At 41.7% G+C, this 18,794-nt stretch overlaps 1 protein-coding gene across 16 annotated transcripts in view; it reads right to left on the reverse strand.

Annotated features, from left to right (window-relative positions):
- Nucleotides 1–18,794, reverse strand: part of GNG12 (G protein subunit gamma 12) — a 75,373-nt gene that overhangs the window by 19,623 nt on the left and 36,956 nt on the right. For 10 of the 16 annotated variants that reach the window (XM_075936208.1, XM_075936206.1, XM_075936197.1 and 7 more), the window contains one exon: nucleotides 15,027–15,070. The exons of the other annotated variants lie outside the window; for them this stretch is intronic. The gene's annotated coding sequence lies outside the window, so the exon portion shown is untranslated. The remainder of the gene's footprint in view (nucleotides 1–15,026; nucleotides 15,071–18,794) is intronic. 16 annotated transcript variants of the gene reach the window in all.

Consider the following 18,794-nt stretch of genomic DNA (forward strand, 5'->3'; position numbering starts at 1 on the left):
TGTGGGACCTCTTAACTGAGCCCTCATAACTCTTTATCAGGCCCAGGTGTTCCTTAGCTTTTTAACAGCTCCAACCCACCTTGGCAGTTAGCTACTCAAAGATGGATTGGAGGGACTCATTCTCCTTAGTGGAGCCTGTCACAGGTAGCTGGAGGCCTGACTGTGCTCAGAGGGCCAACTACCCAGTGAAAGGGGAGTTCTCATGTATGCTGGGGTAATAATCATTTAAGAGCATTAGAATGCATCATGTTTAAATATACTTTAGAAAAGTATATTTTACTACAACCCATCTGAGCTGGTTTATCACGAATAAGCACTAAGATATCTGTGGGTAACAGCTTTCTTTATAATCAAACTACTGTCCATTACCAGCAATGCCACAAATTCTGACTGTATCAGGCACAAGGCTAAGCAGCCTGGTTTCAGAGCAGGGAATCTTTTTCTGACTTGCTCAGTCACTCTGGTTTTATGGGCCATATGAAGTGGCTATCTCATTGCATTTCTACCTGCCATTACACTGCATGTTCAGCGCTTATGGTTGACACTCTGACAAATATACAAGTTAGGACAGTGCACTTCAGAGGATTGAACAAAGTGGAGTCTTTCATTATCTTTGTCATACACATTGACCCGTCAGATTGCTCTCCTAGTTATGTATTTGGCTTGCTTATTTAGAATTTCTTTCCTGCACCCTCAGAAAAGTTGTGTACATGTGGGGTAACAGCAGAGCTGGTCTTAGAGGTGGGTGAGCTGGGTGGTCACCTGGGGCCACCATTTTCAAGGAGCCGCCGAAAAGTAACACAATATTGAATATATAATGGGAAAAATTGCATGAGCTTTGGCCAGATATTTTTCATGTTTTCTCGGCAGCAATTAATAAATGAAACAGGGTGCCAGGGAAGCTCGATGTGGAGTCACGGGTTGGTTTGCTCAGTCGGCAGGAAGGGCGATTTGGGATCTACCCCTGACAGACGCTGCTCCACAGAGCAAGTCTCACTCCCAGCAGCAGGGCCCGGCATCTGTCTGTCTCCCAGTCTGTCAGCAGTGTCCCTGTTACAGCAAAGCCCTTGGCACTAGGCTGTACCCTTCCCCCCAGCATGTGCTCCAGACTGTCCCTGTGTCACTGCAGCCCCGGGCTGCTTCTCACTCTCCGGTGCTGGGAACCCGCCTCTGGCTCCCCGCATCTGCAGCTCCCTCCCCACCACACACTCCCGGGAGAGTCTCATGTCTCTGGACAGCTCCCCTTAGTGTCCGTATTTCCTAGCCAGGGCCAGGGCACGAGGCAGCAGGCGCGGCTGGAAGATAGGAACCCTATTAATTGCATAAAAATCACTGTGGCAATTTTTCGTTGCTTTTCTTCGAAGAGCAAATCAATCAACCACACAAGATAAATTCTCATTCTTTATAAGTGGCATCAGCAGAGTGCCTTGTCTGACAGTTGGACAGGTGTAGGTGAGTGTCTCTAATTCTTTTAAACGAAAATGAGATGCAATGGCATAGCAAGGAATTTTGTTGCCCAGGGCGAGACCAAACCTTAACTGACTTTAATAATTAATATATCTATAAAAATAATTTGAAAATGCTTCTTTAAAATATTTCATAACCATATATGCAAACTTAAGGATCAAAGAACATTTTTCAAATATTCGGGCTAATATGACATATTGTTGTAAGGACCGCAAAAAGAAATTTGCCCGTGGCCGGCAATTGGTTAGGACTGGCCCTGGGTAACAGGGATTGCTTCTGCTACTGCTGGTTCAGAGAAAATAAGCATGGAACTAGATACTAAAATGAGGAATACTCTACAAATACAGATGATAGATTCCTAATCCCCAATTCACATGGGACAGATCTTGCAGAATACTGATTATCCAAACTACCATTGATTCAAATGAGGTTATTGACACTGTACACTTCAGAAATCAAGCTCATTATCCTTCTTAAGGGCTTGGAGTTTGCAGGATTCCGTTCTTCTTTGGGATCACTATTTCAATTGACTTTTCAAAACCTGGTCTCATGGTCTCCTCTTGCTAACCTGATAGAAGGATTACCTACAGTGACTCACTTGAGTCTCTCCCTCTTGTGAGGTATGAGGTTTTGCTTTACTTGTGGAAAATATTAGCAAAAAAGTGTAATCTTATAAGCTATGCCAAAAGGTAGAAGCTCTATGTGCGAAGGACTTGCTGGTAGGCTCAAAAGTAGAATCCCAAAATGCAAATGATTAAACATTTTTGGGAAGATGATTCTCTTTATGATTTTTTCAGGTTGAGCTTGCCTGGGGAAAGGAGAAAAAAATCTCACATTTTGTTTATAAAAGTTAAATTTAACCTTGGATCCTAAACACCAAAATATCTTAATCATAATCATATTGCATGGTGCCACCGGGCAGAGTTAAGGTTTTTTATGTGCCTTAATGTATTTTACTCAAAGTTGCTAAGTAAGGACTCTCAAATTGGACCCTACTTTAACTTAGTCTGTAAAACATACAAATTCCCAGACAAAACTGTATCACCAATTGTTCTATACAAAATAATTGCATATTAACTGACAATCTCCACAAGGGACTGAACCAGATTGTCAAATTCAAATCAGTGAAGGAACCTAGATCTGGTTCTAATGAATGTTTAGCCAGCTAATGAGTGTCTAGTGAAGTACATATCGTGACCGAATAGAAAGAGATTGGGCTGAGATTCATGATGTTTTCATTCTATTGCTGGATCTACTAGTGGTTCCTGAGTCAACATGGGCAAGTGATGTCATCTTTGTGTCTCAGTTTCCCCATCTGTAAAATGATAATGATATTCACTTCCTTTGTACGATGCTTTGACATCAATGAATGAAATGCACTGTGAAAATTCTAGGTATTAATTACAGGCAGTCCCCGGGTTACATGGATCCGACTTACATCGGATCCCTACTTACAAATGGGGTGAGGTAACCCCGCACTAGCTGCTTCCCCCAAGCAGACCAGGGAGACGCGAAGCTAGCGCCCCCCCCTCCCCCAAGCAGACCAGGGAGAGACAGAGCAGCTTTTCTCAGTAGACACCTCAGCTTGAGAATAAAGGACTGAGGGAACTGAGGTGTGGGAGAATAAAACTGAGCTCTGGAGAAATGTTTGGCTAGAGTTTCCCCTACAATATGTACCAGTTCCGACTTACATACAAATTCAACTTAAGAACAAACCTACAGTCCCTATCTTGTACGTAACCTGGGGACTGCCTGTATTAGCAACAGTAATTCTATATTCTTTAAGTCTTTCCTCAATTAACCTAACCCTGTTATGCTTATATAATCACAATTATGGATCAGGAGACAATACAAAGGGATCATCAAAAATCTGCTGCCGTTCCCACAGAAATCATTAGCAGAATTTTCTTCAACTTCAATGGGAGCAGAAGTAGTATGCACATAAGCAGAACAGAGAAAAAAAGTGAAACACCAGAACACAGAGCTTAAAAGAATGAATATTGTCAACCTTCAACAAACTACACACAATACAAAAGCTTTTCCAGTTGGGAGAATTTTAACTGGCCAATGTGGAAAGACTCTATTTAGCAAGCAGGGGGTGAGCTTAATTAGAAAATGACAGGCAGTATCTCCTACTGAAAAGCAAATAGAACGTGCATTAAATAACTGATTTCCAAGTATCATTTAAAACTTATTTCCTGAATCATGCATGTTAACAACACATTCATAAATCTCACAGATTTAGATGAATCTGACCATTTAAATAATCACTTGCTTTCTCTGCATTGACCTATTTTTCTAGTAACTCCCGTATTTCCATCAGGGACAAGGAGACTACAGAAGAATGAAACACAGAATAAATTTAAATGTTACTACCACTCCATATGGCTCACTTTCAGCAAACATGACTGAAGAAGTTCTATAAATCATCATGCCAGTTCACTGCATGTAGTCTTTACAGAAATGGACTGGCCTTGGATTGAATACTATAAGTTCACAAAGTATTTCCATCAAGGATTTCTGTAATTCAGCTTTCCTTAGTAGAGTTAGAACAAAAATGATGTAATTTGGGAAGGAAAAGTATCTCTCACAGTTGTAAGTGGGGAAAATAGAGCAGAGAGCACACACTGCCTGTCCTTTCAAACGCAGATCACTATAAGAAGGACGTCATCCAAATTCTATTATAGGAAAACAAATTAACTGATTAGTTGCTGTGTAGGTAGTTCTCTCATCTCCCAAATGTATTGTATCAGTGACCTGAACCTAGACTTTTCTGACTTACAACACTCCATTTTACAGAAAACTATTCAACATGCTGTCCTCAACTCAAAATCTTTCCAAGACAAAACAAAATGCTGATAATGCTTCCCTTGGAAGAGTTTGTTTTGAAAGGCTTAAATATGTTATTTTTTATAATAGCATCTAAAATCCCCAACTGAAATCTATTCCTATTTTGCTAGTATTATGCTAGGCGCTATCCATACACATAGTAACCGACAGAATTTCTCTGTCCTGAAATTCTGAAGTAATATCATTAATCTGCAGATGAAAATCTGGTCAAGAAACAATGTATTCTGACCATTTTTATCCTGAATATAGGAGTGTGATCCACAGAAACTGCATCATATAATGTGCTATTTGGGATGGAGAAATGTATGCTACGACTCACTATCTCCACAGGTCGTACTTTCCCATTTATGATGAACGTGGCTACTATCAGCTCCATTTTATGCAAATTGGTTAAGCCTATCAGGATCCTAAAAAGTCACCAATGGGGCCCTCTGGAGATAACAGTTTAAATACATCTATATATTCAGAACAAAACTGAAAAAGTTTGTACTAACTTGCAAAAATAAAGAAAAAATGGTCAACATCATTTTCTTCATTTTGACTCTGCATTGTTAACTACTTAATCTGATATAAGCAGTGCTTTTTTTGTGATGGTACAGTACCGGTACCTCTAGACGCAGTACCGGCATCTCCAGTCAGAGCTCAACAATTTTTCCCCTGGAGTACTGGCACCATTTTTTTTGTTAACAAAAAAAAGTACTGGGTACAAGCAATGTCAAACATGCTTTGGGAACAGTGTCTGTTTTTAGGAGATGAGACGTCTTTGTGTATTTTGGCTGTGTGGAAAATGATCAAGGTTCACAGATGGCTGATGTATTGTGGGTATCAACGCTTTGACGTAAAAAAATATAACAGACACTAATAATAGCCTCCCAGTTTTGCCTAACATCTATACCATATGAAACTAGCAGATTGTGCAGGTCCTTAACTCAATTTTTAAACAAAATAAAAAGAAAATGTACATGCTTTATTTAAAAGATTGTATTTTTTTTAAAAAAAATGTTTTTATTATGTTAATTTTTATTTTGGCTTTGTTAAAAAAAGGGATTGTTAAAATTTTTCTGTTTAATTTATTTTAGTAATTTTTTAAAATGGTAATTCCATTATGGGTAGTTTTTTGTTCATCCCTATAAATTCTTATCATTTGCTATATGTTTCAACAAAAAAGGACTATATTCAGTGTGGTTTCCAATAACATTTTCTTCTAGTTTTCAAACCTTAAACATTGATTTAGCTGTGCAAAAACAGAGCACTACTCCATATTTCTCTGATTTATCTCTTTTCCATAAGGTTTATTGAGAAGCAATCCTATTCTAGGTTCATCTTATTTTCTGGCTCATCTTAGTTCAGTCCAGTGGTAAAAGCAGCATACATTTCTTACAGGCTTACAGCTATTATCATATTGTAAGCCTCCCCTCTTCCCCCACGGGTGAGGCCCTCAGGACAGGAGATGGGGGTGGAGGTTTGTGATACAACAGTACCTGTAAGAAATGTAAGTGTGAGGTGAAGTGTGGGAAGGGGGGCTCAAGGTAGGGAGTAGCGAAGTATCAGGGTGTGGGGAGGCTCAGGAGTCAGGGCAAGGGTTTGGGAATGTGAGGAAGCTTAGGGAAGGGGGCTGGCTGTTTGTGGGACTCAGGGCAAGTTGAGATATATGGAGGTACCGGAGGCAGGGTTCAGGTTAAGGGGGGGTCAGGGTAGGGGATATGGATGGGTGCAGGAGTCAGGGCAGAGGGCTGGCATGGGGTGGGGGTGGGGGGCCTCAGGGCAGAAGGCTGGTGTATGTGTGTAGAAGGAGGGCAGGGGGGCTGAAGCTGCTTTCTGTTCCCTTTTCTGTCCCTGTCAAAGAGTGACAGCAAACTGCACTGCTCATCTGCCCCCTGCACTCCCCAGCCCAAGGGAGAGGAATGCAGTAAATTGTGCACTTTCTCCTTGCTCCCTGACAGTGATGAAGGGGAAGCAATGTCCTTGCATGAATTGTAGTAGAACTTCAGTCCCTCCCCAAGCCCTTCATAAAGGGTGCTTGGGGGCAGGGCTGGCCTTAGGCCGATTCGAGCAATTCGGTCGAATCGGGCCCCATGCCTAAAGGGGCCCTGAGCCTAAGGGGGCCCCATGCCCCTGAACCTGGAAGTGCCGGCCGGCGAGTTACAGAGCTGGAGGCCCTGCTCCACCAATATGTGGAGCTGGGTCTCTCCCCCGGCTCTGCCTGGAGTGGGTCTCAGACCTCAATGCCGGCCTCCTCATGCGTCCCTCCACCCCGCCCCCAGAGCATCCCCCTTGGCTCCTGCCGTGCGCGGCTTCTTCTCGCCGCCTGCTGCTGCCCATTTGCGGCGTTGCACGTGACATCACAGCCCGGGATTTTAAAAGTCCTGAGAGGCCACGTTGTGGGGCCTCGCTGGCTCCGACCCCGGCCCCGCAACCGCAACATGGAAGGCAGAAGGTAGGGAATGGGCTTGTGCGGCGGCAGCGGGGCGGGAGAAGGGAAGGGGCAGGGCTTGGGCTTAGGCGGAGATGGGGGGATTAGGGGCAGGGGTAGGATGAGGGTGGGGGGAAAGGGCTTGGGCGGAGGCAGGGGGGGGGATGGAAGGAGAAGGGGCTTGGGCGGGGGGAGGGGAAGGCACCAAGAGACAGGGGTGCAGGAGAGACAAATGCCAGGGGGCCAAGTGCAGGAGGGGAGGTGTCAGTAGGAGAGGGAACAGGGCGATGCTGGGAGAGGAGAGGGGAAGGGCATTGGGGACTAGAGGGGGAGGTGCTGGGAGAAGGCTGAAAGAAGGGGTGGGCATGGGAAAGGTGGGGATGGAGCAATGCATGTGTGAGGGCACAGAGGGGCATGAGAGGAATGGAGGCAGAGAGTGATGAGGGGGTGGGCATCAGGGAAAAAGAAGGCAAAGGGGGCAGGGGCAGTAAGGGAAGGGGGAGGCACCAGGAGGGTGCAGGGCTAAGGGAAGGTGCAGGTGTCAGGGAACTGCTGCAATTTAAGCCCATTGTTTCTCATCCTAACCTTAAAGGCCAAGTAGAACAATTTTTCTTCCTCTTCCTTATGATACTCTTTTAGATACTTGAAGGCTTCTCTCATGTCCCTTTTCAGTCTTCTCTTTTCCAAGGTAAACAAGGCCAGTTTCTTCAGCCTTGCCTCATACCTCATGTTCTCTAGACCTTTCATCATTTTGTGTTGATCTTCTCTGGACTTTCTCCAGTTTCTCCACATTTCCTGAAATGTGGCACCCAGAACTGGACATGATACTCCAGCTGGGGCCTAATGTAGGCTCATTCCCTGCCTACAGGACATGAGACTGGGTGGGTTAATTTCCAATCCTCCTGTTTATTCTTTTCCTAAGCCAGGAGGGCACAGTAGTTCTGATGGGGGTTGGAGAGGGGATGGAAGCCAGATCCAAGATCAAAGAGCCCTGGGAAGTGGGCCCATTGAAAGGAGACTGGACCTGTGGATGCCTTGTGGGTCAGCAGCAAGGGCCTGCTTCGGGAAGCCCCCTCTTTGGAGGTGAATGTGGCAGCACTGAGACACCACCCAGAAGCAGGTGCCACAGATACTAACTGCAGATTCATTGGATGGCTCTCATAGGTCTTGCACATGCATAATATGATAGATCTGCGGGGGGGGGGGGGGGGTAGGAGGGCAGTGGCGTAGTGAGGGGGCTGGAGGGGTCAGTTGCCCTGGGAGAAAAAATTAATATAAAATAGATCAAAATTATAGGTGCTTTGTGAATATGCTGACTTGAGAGTGGAAAGTTTTCATATTATCATATATGATTCCTGGTAACCCATCTCAAATATGAAAAACTAGGTTGATACCTGTTCATATCAGGAGCTGTTGAATTCAGTTCACCATTTGCAGTATTTCATTAGGATGTTTAGTGGAGAAGATATTGTTGTTGTTTTTTTTATTTATACTGTGGGCAAAGCATGGGCTCACAAGAATTCCTCCATTGTTTTACCATGAGTCTCAAAACATTTGGGCTGTGTCTAGACTGCATCCCTTTTCCGTAAAAGGGATGCAAATTAGACACATCGCAATTGCAAATGAAGCGGGGATTTAAATCCCCCCTGCTTCATTTGCATAAACATGGCTGCCGCTTTTTTCCGGCTCGGAGCTTTGCCGGAAAAAAGCGCCAGTCTAGACGCGGATCTTTCGGAAAATAAAGCCTTGAATAAGGGATCTTTCGGAAAAGGCTTTATTTTCTGAAAGATCCATGTCTAGACTGGCGCTTTTTTCCAGCAAAGCTCCGAGCCGGAAAAAAGCGGCAGCCATGTTTATGCAAATGAAGCGGGGGGGGGGATTTAAATCCCCGCTTCATTTGCAATTGCGATGTGTCTAATTTGCATCCCTTTTATGGAAAAGGGATGCAGTCTAGACACAGCCTTGGTGTTTTTCCTAAAGGCCTGGAGTCAGTTGATTATGTAGGAATCTCAGCTTTCATTTACAAAAAGTTCTCTATACTTCTGGGCCTTACAGCAAAGGAGGAAAGCTTTAAAACATGAACCCTAAATACTCAAAAGGCCAATAAAAATCCAACGTTTTATTTTTAAAATATCTTATGATTTGTAGACCATTCTCATAACTTTGTGTAGGCGTTCCTTGTGATTTTTGGTTTGGAAATACTGCTCTGAGATTGGTGAATTTAGAGAGGTCTCTCTCTTCAGTTTCACTTTCCACCTTCCTTTTTTGTTACAGGTCATCAGAGAATCAGAGACAATGGAGAGTATGGTGAGTCCATGACTATAGTTAATGACTGGTCAGAGTGACTAACTATTATCAGCCAAAAGCGGCGAGGAGTCCTGCGGCACCTTATAGACTAACTAAGTGTTGGAGCATAAGCTTTCGTGGGCAAAGACCCACTTCGCCGCTTTTGCAGATTCAGACTAACACGGCTACCCCTTTGATATTATCAGCCAGTGGTCTGAATGAGCTATCTACTGCCATCTGTTAATCAACTGTAGGAAAAGGCTTCAGGAGCAGACCTTATTTATATAGGCAACTTACTTTGCCACAGAGATCAGTAGACACACTTGCTATGTCAAGGTGATCAATTTTAGCTCTTTTGGGTTGAAATTCACTTAGGACTTGGAGCTGGGAGAATAAAATGTTGTTATCCATATTAAATGCTGTTTAATCATATTGTATGGTTAAAAGACCTGAACTTAATAGGACCTGGCTTAGGGTCTACCATAACTTGAACACTAAGCAGAGGATAGGGAGTCACATCTAACTGAAAGTCACAAAAGATGGAAAGAGGTTTTATTTCTGGCGGTGCAGAGTGTATTTGGGAGTCCTCAATTATATCTGTCACTTTACATCCAGGCTACGTCTACACTGGCCCCTCTTCCGGAAGGGGCATGTAAATTTCACTAGTCGTCGTAGGGAAATCCGCGGGGGATTTAAATATCCCCCGTGGCATTTAAATAAAAATGTCCGCCGCTTTTTTCCGGCTTTTAAAAAAGCCGGAAAAGAGCGTCTAGACTGGCCCCGATCCTCCGGAAAAAGTGCCCTTCAAAGTAAGAATAAGAGCCTCCGGAAAAGGGCACTTTTTCCGGAGGATCGGGGCCAGTCTAGACGCTCTTTTCCGGCTTTTTTAAAAGCCGGAAAAAAGCGGCGGACATTTTTATTTAAATGCCGGGGGGGATATTTAAATCCCCCGCGGATTTCCCTACGACGACTAGTGAAATTTACATGCCCCTTCCGGAAGAGGGGCCAGTGTAGACGTAGCCCCAGTGTTTAAAGGCAGAGCTGATTAGAATCAATTGAGAGTCCTTGTCTTGTCTCAGTGATCGCTTGAGCAAAAATCACTGATAAAATCTTGTCTAGACTGATCTTGGACACAACATGCAGACAATGTGTTGAAGAGAAGTGCAAAGAAAGCAATGGTGGTGAGGTACCATATTACCTAGTGAAATCATTGGTGCTGAAATCACTAAGGCCTGGAATTTGACCACAGAACTGACATTTTCTTAACAAAGACTCAATTTTTTGCTATTTAAAAAATAAATCAATGTAACAGAAAACTGCAACGCCCTCTGGTAACGTTTTAAAAATCAAACTTTAAACTTTATTGAAAAAATTGGATAGTTTGCAATTGAAAATATTTGACCTACACTTAAGGCAACTGATTTAATTTTGTGTAAAATTTTGCATAATATAGGATGGCTTTTTTTTTTTGGAAAATGTTCAACTACATTTTGATCAGATCTACTTCTGATGTGATATTTGTGTGTGGTTGTGCTTTGTTGTGTGGGTGCGTGTTTTTTTTTTGCTCAACAAAAAATCCTGGGTGGGGGGCCCCGCCAAAGTGGTTCAAATTGGGCTCCACACTTCCTAAAGCTGGTCCTGCTTGGGGGTGGGAAGCCTGGGGTTGGGGCAGTCCTGGACAGGGGTGGAGGGCATGCACTTCCAGCCAGCCCCTTCACCTGCCTGCTGCTTAGTGCAGCAGCTCGTAGCAGTGTCTGGGGAGGCAGGCTGAGAGCATGCATCTCCTCCTCCTGCAACTGAGCGCCCCAGCTGAAGCAGCTCGCTAGGGCACACTGGCTTACTTTTACCTCTGGTTTAGTCTCTTTCAACATTCGCTGAGTTATGTCAGTTTTGAGAACTGAACTTGGTTTGGTGATTTTGTCTCTATTCTGATTAGTTTTATGAGAAGCAATCCCATCCCAGGCGAATCCACAACCAAACCCTTACAATGCTTTTAAGTTATGATAAGAGGAAGCTGTATACTGAATTTGGTGGCACTAGCTCTTACTGTCTAGGAGGAGTTCTTGATCAAACAGACAGACAGACAAACTTTATAAAGTATATAATAGATTAAAATAAACCACCAGTACAATCTGGGTGCCTCTACACAGCAGTGTTATTTCGGAATAATGGCCATTATTCCAAAATAACAATGCGACCGTCTACACAGCAATTCCATTATTTCGAAATAAATTTGAAATAATGGACGGCTTATTCAGACTTCTGTAAACCTCATTCTATGAAGAATAATGCCTACTCTGAAATAGCTATTTTGGAATAGCAGTTGTATGGATGCTCCACTGCTGCTATTTGGAAATAGCTCCTCCCCAGGGCCATTCAGAGTAATTACTCCCCAATGCCTCCCAGGGCTCTAAATCAAGGTAGCATGTCCACATTAGGGAAGCCTGCCTCGGAGTAATTTTGAAGCTTCCCTGTAGTGTAGCTGTGCTATTTCAAAATAAACTATTTTGGAGTATTTATTTTGGAATAGCTTATTTCAAAATAAGTACAGTAGAGTCCGGATTATCCAACCTTCGGTAATCCGACATTCCGCTTTATCTGACCCTGCAGCTCCTGGGGATAAAGCGGCGCTGGCAGAAGCGGCATCAGCAGCTCCAGGGCGTGGGCCAGAAGAATGGCCCCGCTCGCTGCCCCGTTGCTCTCCTGGAGTCGCTGATGCCGCTCCTGCTGGTGCCGCTTTGTCCCCTCCCTGCAGCACCCGGGAATGAAGCGGCGCCGGCAGGAGCGGCATCAGCGGCTCCAGGAGAGCAATGGGGCAGCGAGCGGGGCCATTCTCCCGGCCCGTGCCTGGGAGCTGCAGGGAGAGAAGGGGCCACGGCCAGGCAGGGATGGGGACCAAGTGGTGTTGGCTACAGTAGAGTCCCAATCATCCAACATTTTCAGTAATCCGACCACCTGTCGGTCCCTTTTAGGTCGGATAATCAGGACTCTACTGTATGCAGAGTAGATGTACCCGCTGAGAAACTATCCTGGTAGTTTGTACAATGTATGCACATTGACAGAAACTGTGTTACCCAAGTATTAAAATACTATCGGTATGGCAGAGTTAACTATTTCACTTGCAAAAGGATTTGAGAAGAATCTACTAACAGATCAATTCATTTATCTGAACAGTCACAATTTGCATATGAAAAATTAATATTCATAAGGCAAATATTTTTTCTTTTTGGCTGGGAAACAGCATGTTATTCTTTGAACAGGAAGTCTCTTTTTGGTGAGGGTGATAGTGAAGTGTTTTCAGGTGCACTTTTTATTTTTAGAAAATACATCCTAACTGAAAAATACTGAGAATTACAAAGTCAAGAGACTTTCTGTTTTGGGTTCTTATATGGTGAATTAACCATCTGCTGACTCACCATATTTAAAGGCCTACATAGCCGACAGGCTCATTTTCAAATACAAGACAGAGATAGACAGCTCAATAAGGAAAATTTTAAGTGACACTGATCATCCAGGAATGATTATATATAGTCTACCATAAATATGGAAGAAATAATTTAACACTAAAAAATAGCTTAGTCTAGTTTAAAATCTTACATTTACTGATACCTAAGTGTTGAGCTAAGTTAAAATGTTTTATTTCCATAAAATCACAAAGTAAGTGGTAATTAGTAATCTAAAGAACTCATAACAGTTCAGATTTCCTGTTGTGCAACTACAAAAGAGAAGCCATTTGCATGAGAACACGGAGCATGGCTGTTTGCACCAGACATGTGTGAGCAATATGATCTTTAAGAGACTGCTTACCAGAAACTTACAACAATGCCAAACCAAAGTTCTTATGACACTATCTCCCGGGCTGCACCTGAGCTGACATGTTTATAATTCTGCCAGTAAAACTACTTACATGACATAGCTATGCTACTGTCTAGTGAACTGAGCCAGGAGACTAACATTACTGGACGGTGACTCGCAACTATTTAAAAGAGGAGTTGGCTTAAGGAGTTAGAAAGCCAGAATTTGTTTACAATACCAAACTGTCTTGTTTTTAAAAACATCTCTTTAAAATAAAATGTAATTTTAAAGAAATAGAGAAAAGACACTTGTGAAAGTCTTACTCAAATCTTTTGCCCATACAGAAATCATTTAGAACTTATAGCTATACAAATCCACCAATACATTCAGTGCCCAAATTGACATTCCTTACTGAGTCAAAGTTTTTATTTCAGAGTAGCTTTGCCTAAGGATGACAGGATCAGATTTTTATTTATAAATTAAAGATATTTATCTTCTGTAAATATACAAAGAATCAACAAGTTCACTTCTACTGGTTCTGTAGTTATGAGCTCAACTAACATTTATTTTAATTTATACAAATCTTTCCTCCTTCACTAGAAATGTCATAAGCAAGATTTGGTAGTGAATTTTTATATTTAGACTAAGCCCCTAAATCTCTTATCATAGAAATACTGACAGAACCTTAACCACAGCAAAACAAAAAACCACAACTATGATATCAGTTTTCTTTTTATGCAGTTGGAGACTTTATATTAACTTTTGATGGAGATTTTTGTTACAGAACTGTGTTCACCTTCATTAAATAGATTATTTCACCAGAAAAAAAAAAGAAGCACTAGAGAGATATCAGACAGCTCCTGTGCTGAAAAGTACAGCTGTTTTCTACAAGAAGTCATATGCAATTTTAAAATAAGTAAGTCAATTTTAAAGCCACCAGCTCCTATTCAAGAGTGTCGCTTATGTTAATACAATTAATAAGAAAAATCATATCCATAGAATATAATACAAATAAAGATATTAACCAACACTGAAAACTGACTCAGCAAAAAAATATGATAAGGAATATTAAAGGACATTTTCTTCAGGTTTTAGTTTAAGTATAAATGTAAAATTCATCCTGTAAGAGAAAGTAGGAAAACTTTCCTCTGCATATTAACAATGATCTAGGGCTATCAAGTGATTAAGACAATTAATCATGATTAATCACACTGTTAAACAATAGAATACTATTTATTTAAATATATTTTGATGTTTTCTACATTTTCAAATAGGTTGATTTCAATTGCGACACTGTAGGGGGCAGTCACCTCACTCCAGTTGAAACAAGGGTTAAAACCCAGTCCTGGCAAAGGGCTGAGACTGTGGAGCAAGCAGCTGAGGCCAATACCTGCCAAATAGGGCCCAGCTGGTCTAGTATAAATAGGGGCTCCCAGACAGGAGGAGAGACACTTTTGCTCTGGCTTTGGAGGGAGAAGGATCTCGCTGCTTGCTAGTGTAGGTACCATCAACAGATCAATGCTGGGGAAAGACAGGGTGAGCCAGAGGAGCTCCAGCCTGAGTAATCCCAGGCTAAGGCCTAGCAACAGGGGGACAAAGGGTACTAGGGCTGCAGAGAGGCAACCAGAGCAGGTGAAGGAAGCAGGTCCACACACCCTTGCCATTGATGAGTGGCCATTTCACACTGCAGTTTGCTCCTGAGATAAGGGATTAGTGATGACTAGCAGTAGGGTCACTGAGGCAAGGTGGGTATAAGGAATGGGGGGTTCCCTGAAAATGCCTCTGGCAAGGCAGTACCTTGAGGGAAGAGCTCCATGGTCCTGATACAAGGCAATGGAGAATGGACAACAGGTTACAGGCCAGACAGCAGGCAGGTTACAATGGGTAAGAAGTCACTCTAGTACTGAGCTGAGCTAATTCTCGGAGTGACCAGTGGGAGGCACCATGCTGGTGAGTGCATGGACTGTTACAAAGTGTACAATGCTAACTTTTTTATTACAAGTATTTGCGCTGTAAGAAAGTAAAAGAAATATTTTTCAATTGATATAGTACAAGTACTCTAATGCAACCTCTTTATCATGCAAGTTGAATTTATCAGTTTTATAGGCACAAAAATAACTGCATTCAAAAATAAAATACAACATTTTAGAGCCTACAAGACCACTCAGTCCTATTTCTTGTTCAGCCAATTCCTCAGACAAACAAGTTTGTTTACCTTTGCAGGAGATAATGTTGCCCACTTCTTGTTTACAGTGTCACCTGAAAGTAAAAACAAGTATTCAGTTGGGATTATTGTACACATTTCAAGATAATAAAATGGCAGATGCCCTAAAGATTCATGTCTCTTCATCGTTCAACCACAATTCCAGAGGACGTGTCCATGCTGATAATGGGTTCTGCTAAATAACAATCCAAAGCAGTGCAGACCGATATATGTTCATTTTCATCATCCAAATCAGATACCACCAGCAGAAGGTTGATTTTGGTTTTTGGGTGTTTGAGTTCTGAAGTTTCTGCATCAGAGAGTTTCTCTTTTCAGACTTCTAAAAGTATGTTTCACACTTCATTCCTCTCTGATTTTGGAAGGCACTTCAGACTTAAACCTTGGGTCGAATTCTATAACTATCTAGAAATCATAGATTGGTATCTACTTTGTGGTTTGTAATATCTGCAGTGAAATGTTCTTATAAGGAACATATGCTAAGTCATCATCCAAGATTAATATAATATGAAATACATGGCAGAATTCAGATAAAACAGAGCCAGAGACATACAAATCTCCCCCCAAGAAGTCAGTCAAAATTTAATAAACACATTTTTTTAAAATGAGCAACATCAGCATCAAAGCATGTCCTCTGGAAAGGTGACCCAAACATGAATGTTTAGCATATTGAGCACATAAATACCTTGTAATGGCAACTACAAAAGTCCCATGTGAATGTATGTTCTTACTTTCTGGTGACAGTGTAAATAAGAAGTGGGTAGCATTAACTCCCATAAAATTAAACAAACTTGTTTGTCTTCATGATTTGCTGAACAAGAAGTAGGCCTGAGTGGATTTGTAGGCTCTAAAGTTTTGCACTGTTTTACTACTGAGTGCAGTTATGTAGAAAAAGCCCTCCGCATTTGTAAGTTGCACTTTCATGATGAAGAGATTGCACTGCTGTACTTGTATGAGGTGAAATGAAAAATACTATCTTTTGTTTATCATTGTTACAGCGCAAATATTTGTAATAAAAATATAAAGTGAGCAGTGTACACTCTGTATTCTGTGTTGCAACTGGAATCAATATATTTGAAAATGTAGAAAAAGATCCAAAAGTATTGAATACATTTCAATTTGTATTCTATTGTTTAACATTGCTATTAAAACTGTGATTAACTGGGATTAATTTTTAATAGCAAGTAATTTTTTGAGTTAATCATGTGAGTTAACTGCGATTAATCAACAGCACTACAAAGAACATATTTGCCTGAAGTGTGAAATAAATTATCCAATCTCAATGCATTTGGAAAAGATCAACAGATATTACTAGTCATATATGACAATACCAGTGTAATTATTGCAGAGAATGCATTTCTATGTCAAAAACCCCAAACCATATGTGAATGTTTTGAACGGAACACAGTTTCTCATCCTGAAAATAATTCTGTTTCTCTACAATCTCAGATCTATCAGACATTGATGTGTTAAAAGATTTCTGGAGCAAACAGATAAATGTAAGTGGCTGTATTGCTTTTCACTTTTCTGTTGAGTCACCAGAATCAACTAGTATGTACACCCAAGAATTCTGAAGGATGTGATGAATGAAATGCCTAAGTGGTTCACAAAATATGCAAGCATATCATCAACTATGCTATAAGATTGAGTAGGGGCTTCAATGAATAGTTGGATACTATGACTGGAGTTAGGCCAGGGCATGTGAGCAAGCACTGAACTGAGTAGTGAGGGAGGAAGAACAAGCAAGAAAGGTCAGGGAAGAACTGGCAGAAGACAGTGATATAGGATATTGAGTGTGCTGGCATCATCTGGAAAATACCACAATTAACAACTGCCCGATGTGTCAGTGGCACATGAGGAACTAAGGCCTAACATAAGGACTGTACTCGAAGAGTGCTGGGCACAAGTTAAAAAGCTTTAAATACTTCTACAAAAACAATTGCTGTTGGTGCTACAAGAATCTGTGGGATTGTAAAAAGGCAGGGGAGCGTGCTGCTATTCAAATGTGATCCACACTATATCGCTTGAGATTGAGAACTCAGAGCCTAACTGAACTTGTCATGGGTTATTTTTAAACAGTTTAAAGACTCTAGCCAGACAAAGAGTTGTGTTCTCTAGGCCAGTTATTTATTAATTGTATTATGCTAGTACCTAGGAGTTCTAGTCCAAGGCCACAACCCCATTGTCCTCCACACCAAGTAAACACTTAGCAAAAAAGATGGTCCCTTGTTGCAAGAATAAAATGTGCTTGTTTGAACATGCTGTTTTTGAAGACAAAACTTCCAGCTGCTAACCTGCAACACATGCTATTAGATGTGAAAAGCAATACAGCCACTGAATTCAGTATTAAGTACATTATATCTACATTCAAAGATTTACTGGTTGCCAATAACAGAGCACACTAACTGTATGTTTTTTTAAAAAAATGTTTGGAGTAATGAAGAGGTACAGGAGACCTTCACTATTAGTGGCTATGCGTATTTGCAGGTCTCCTGTCCCTGCCTGGTGGGAGCAGGGACAGAGAGCTGTGGGAAACTCACTGCCAAGAGCCATGGGGAACATGGGTTCTCCATGGCTCCTAACTCCCATGGCGAGTTTGGGAGCCACAGGGCGCTCACCACAGGAGCCACAAGCTGAAGCTCCCAATATTCATGAATTTTGCCATTTGCGGTGGATGCAGAGCGAGATTTTCCTGTATTTACTAAATGGTGTGAAGTCCTTTCAGAGAGCCTGGATCCACTCCAACAAACAGAATCCAAACTTTGGTCCCATTTGTTCCTCAAATTTTATTTAATAAACTATAATATACTATATTTTTTCTGTGTTTGCACAGTGCATAGCACAATGGTATCCTGGTCCATGATTAATGCTTACAGTTGCTATAAGGTGAGTAGTGAGGGAGGAAGAACAAGCAAGAAAGGTCAGGGAAGAACTGGCAGAAGACAGTGATATAGGATATTGAGTGTGCTGGCATCATCTGGAAAATACCACAATTAACAACTGCCCGATGTGTCCTTGTCACAAGGAGGAAGGAGAAAATTTGTTCCTCTTGGTTTCTGAGGACAGGACAAGGAGTAATGGGCTTAAAGTGCAGCAGGGGAGGTTTAGATTGGACATTAGGAAAAAATTCCTAACTGTCAGGGTGGTCAAATATTGGAATAAATTGCCAAGGGAGGTGGTGGAATCTCCCTCTCTGGAGATATTTAAGAACAGGTTAGATAGACATCTGTCAGGGATGGTGTAGGTGGAGCTTGATCCTGCCTTGAGGGCGGGGGGCTGGACTCGATGACCTCTCGAGGTCCCTTCCAGTCCTATTATTCTATGATTCTATGATTCTATAATAATAATAATAAACAAAAGATAGAGGTAGAAAAGGAAAACCTGAGATTTACATTTCTTCTTAAAGCACAACATACACTTGCTGATTTCCCCAGCTGTCGCATTAAGTCTTCCTTAGCCAAAAGAGCAGTTACTAAAAAGTGAGAGCTAATTTTTTCTCTCCATTTCACTGATGCAAATACAAATCAGTTTAATTGAAAAATACTCTCTCCCATTTAATCAATGGAATTACTCTGGGTTTTCATTGTAAAATTTGACATTAAAAGTACTGGTCAAAAGAATATTATAATAATTACCTTATTGATAAGTTCCATTGTCCATTTTCTTAAAATAGTTAGCTATTATTTACCAATAGCGTGTTGGCAATTCAGACATACAAAACATTCACACCATTTGGAAATTAAATTGCCAAAAGTGGTACTG

Source organism: Pelodiscus sinensis, chromosome 9 (assembly GCF_049634645.1).
Source record: "Pelodiscus sinensis isolate JC-2024 chromosome 9, ASM4963464v1, whole genome shotgun sequence".
NCBI lineage: Eukaryota > Metazoa > Chordata > Testudines > Trionychidae > Pelodiscus > Pelodiscus sinensis.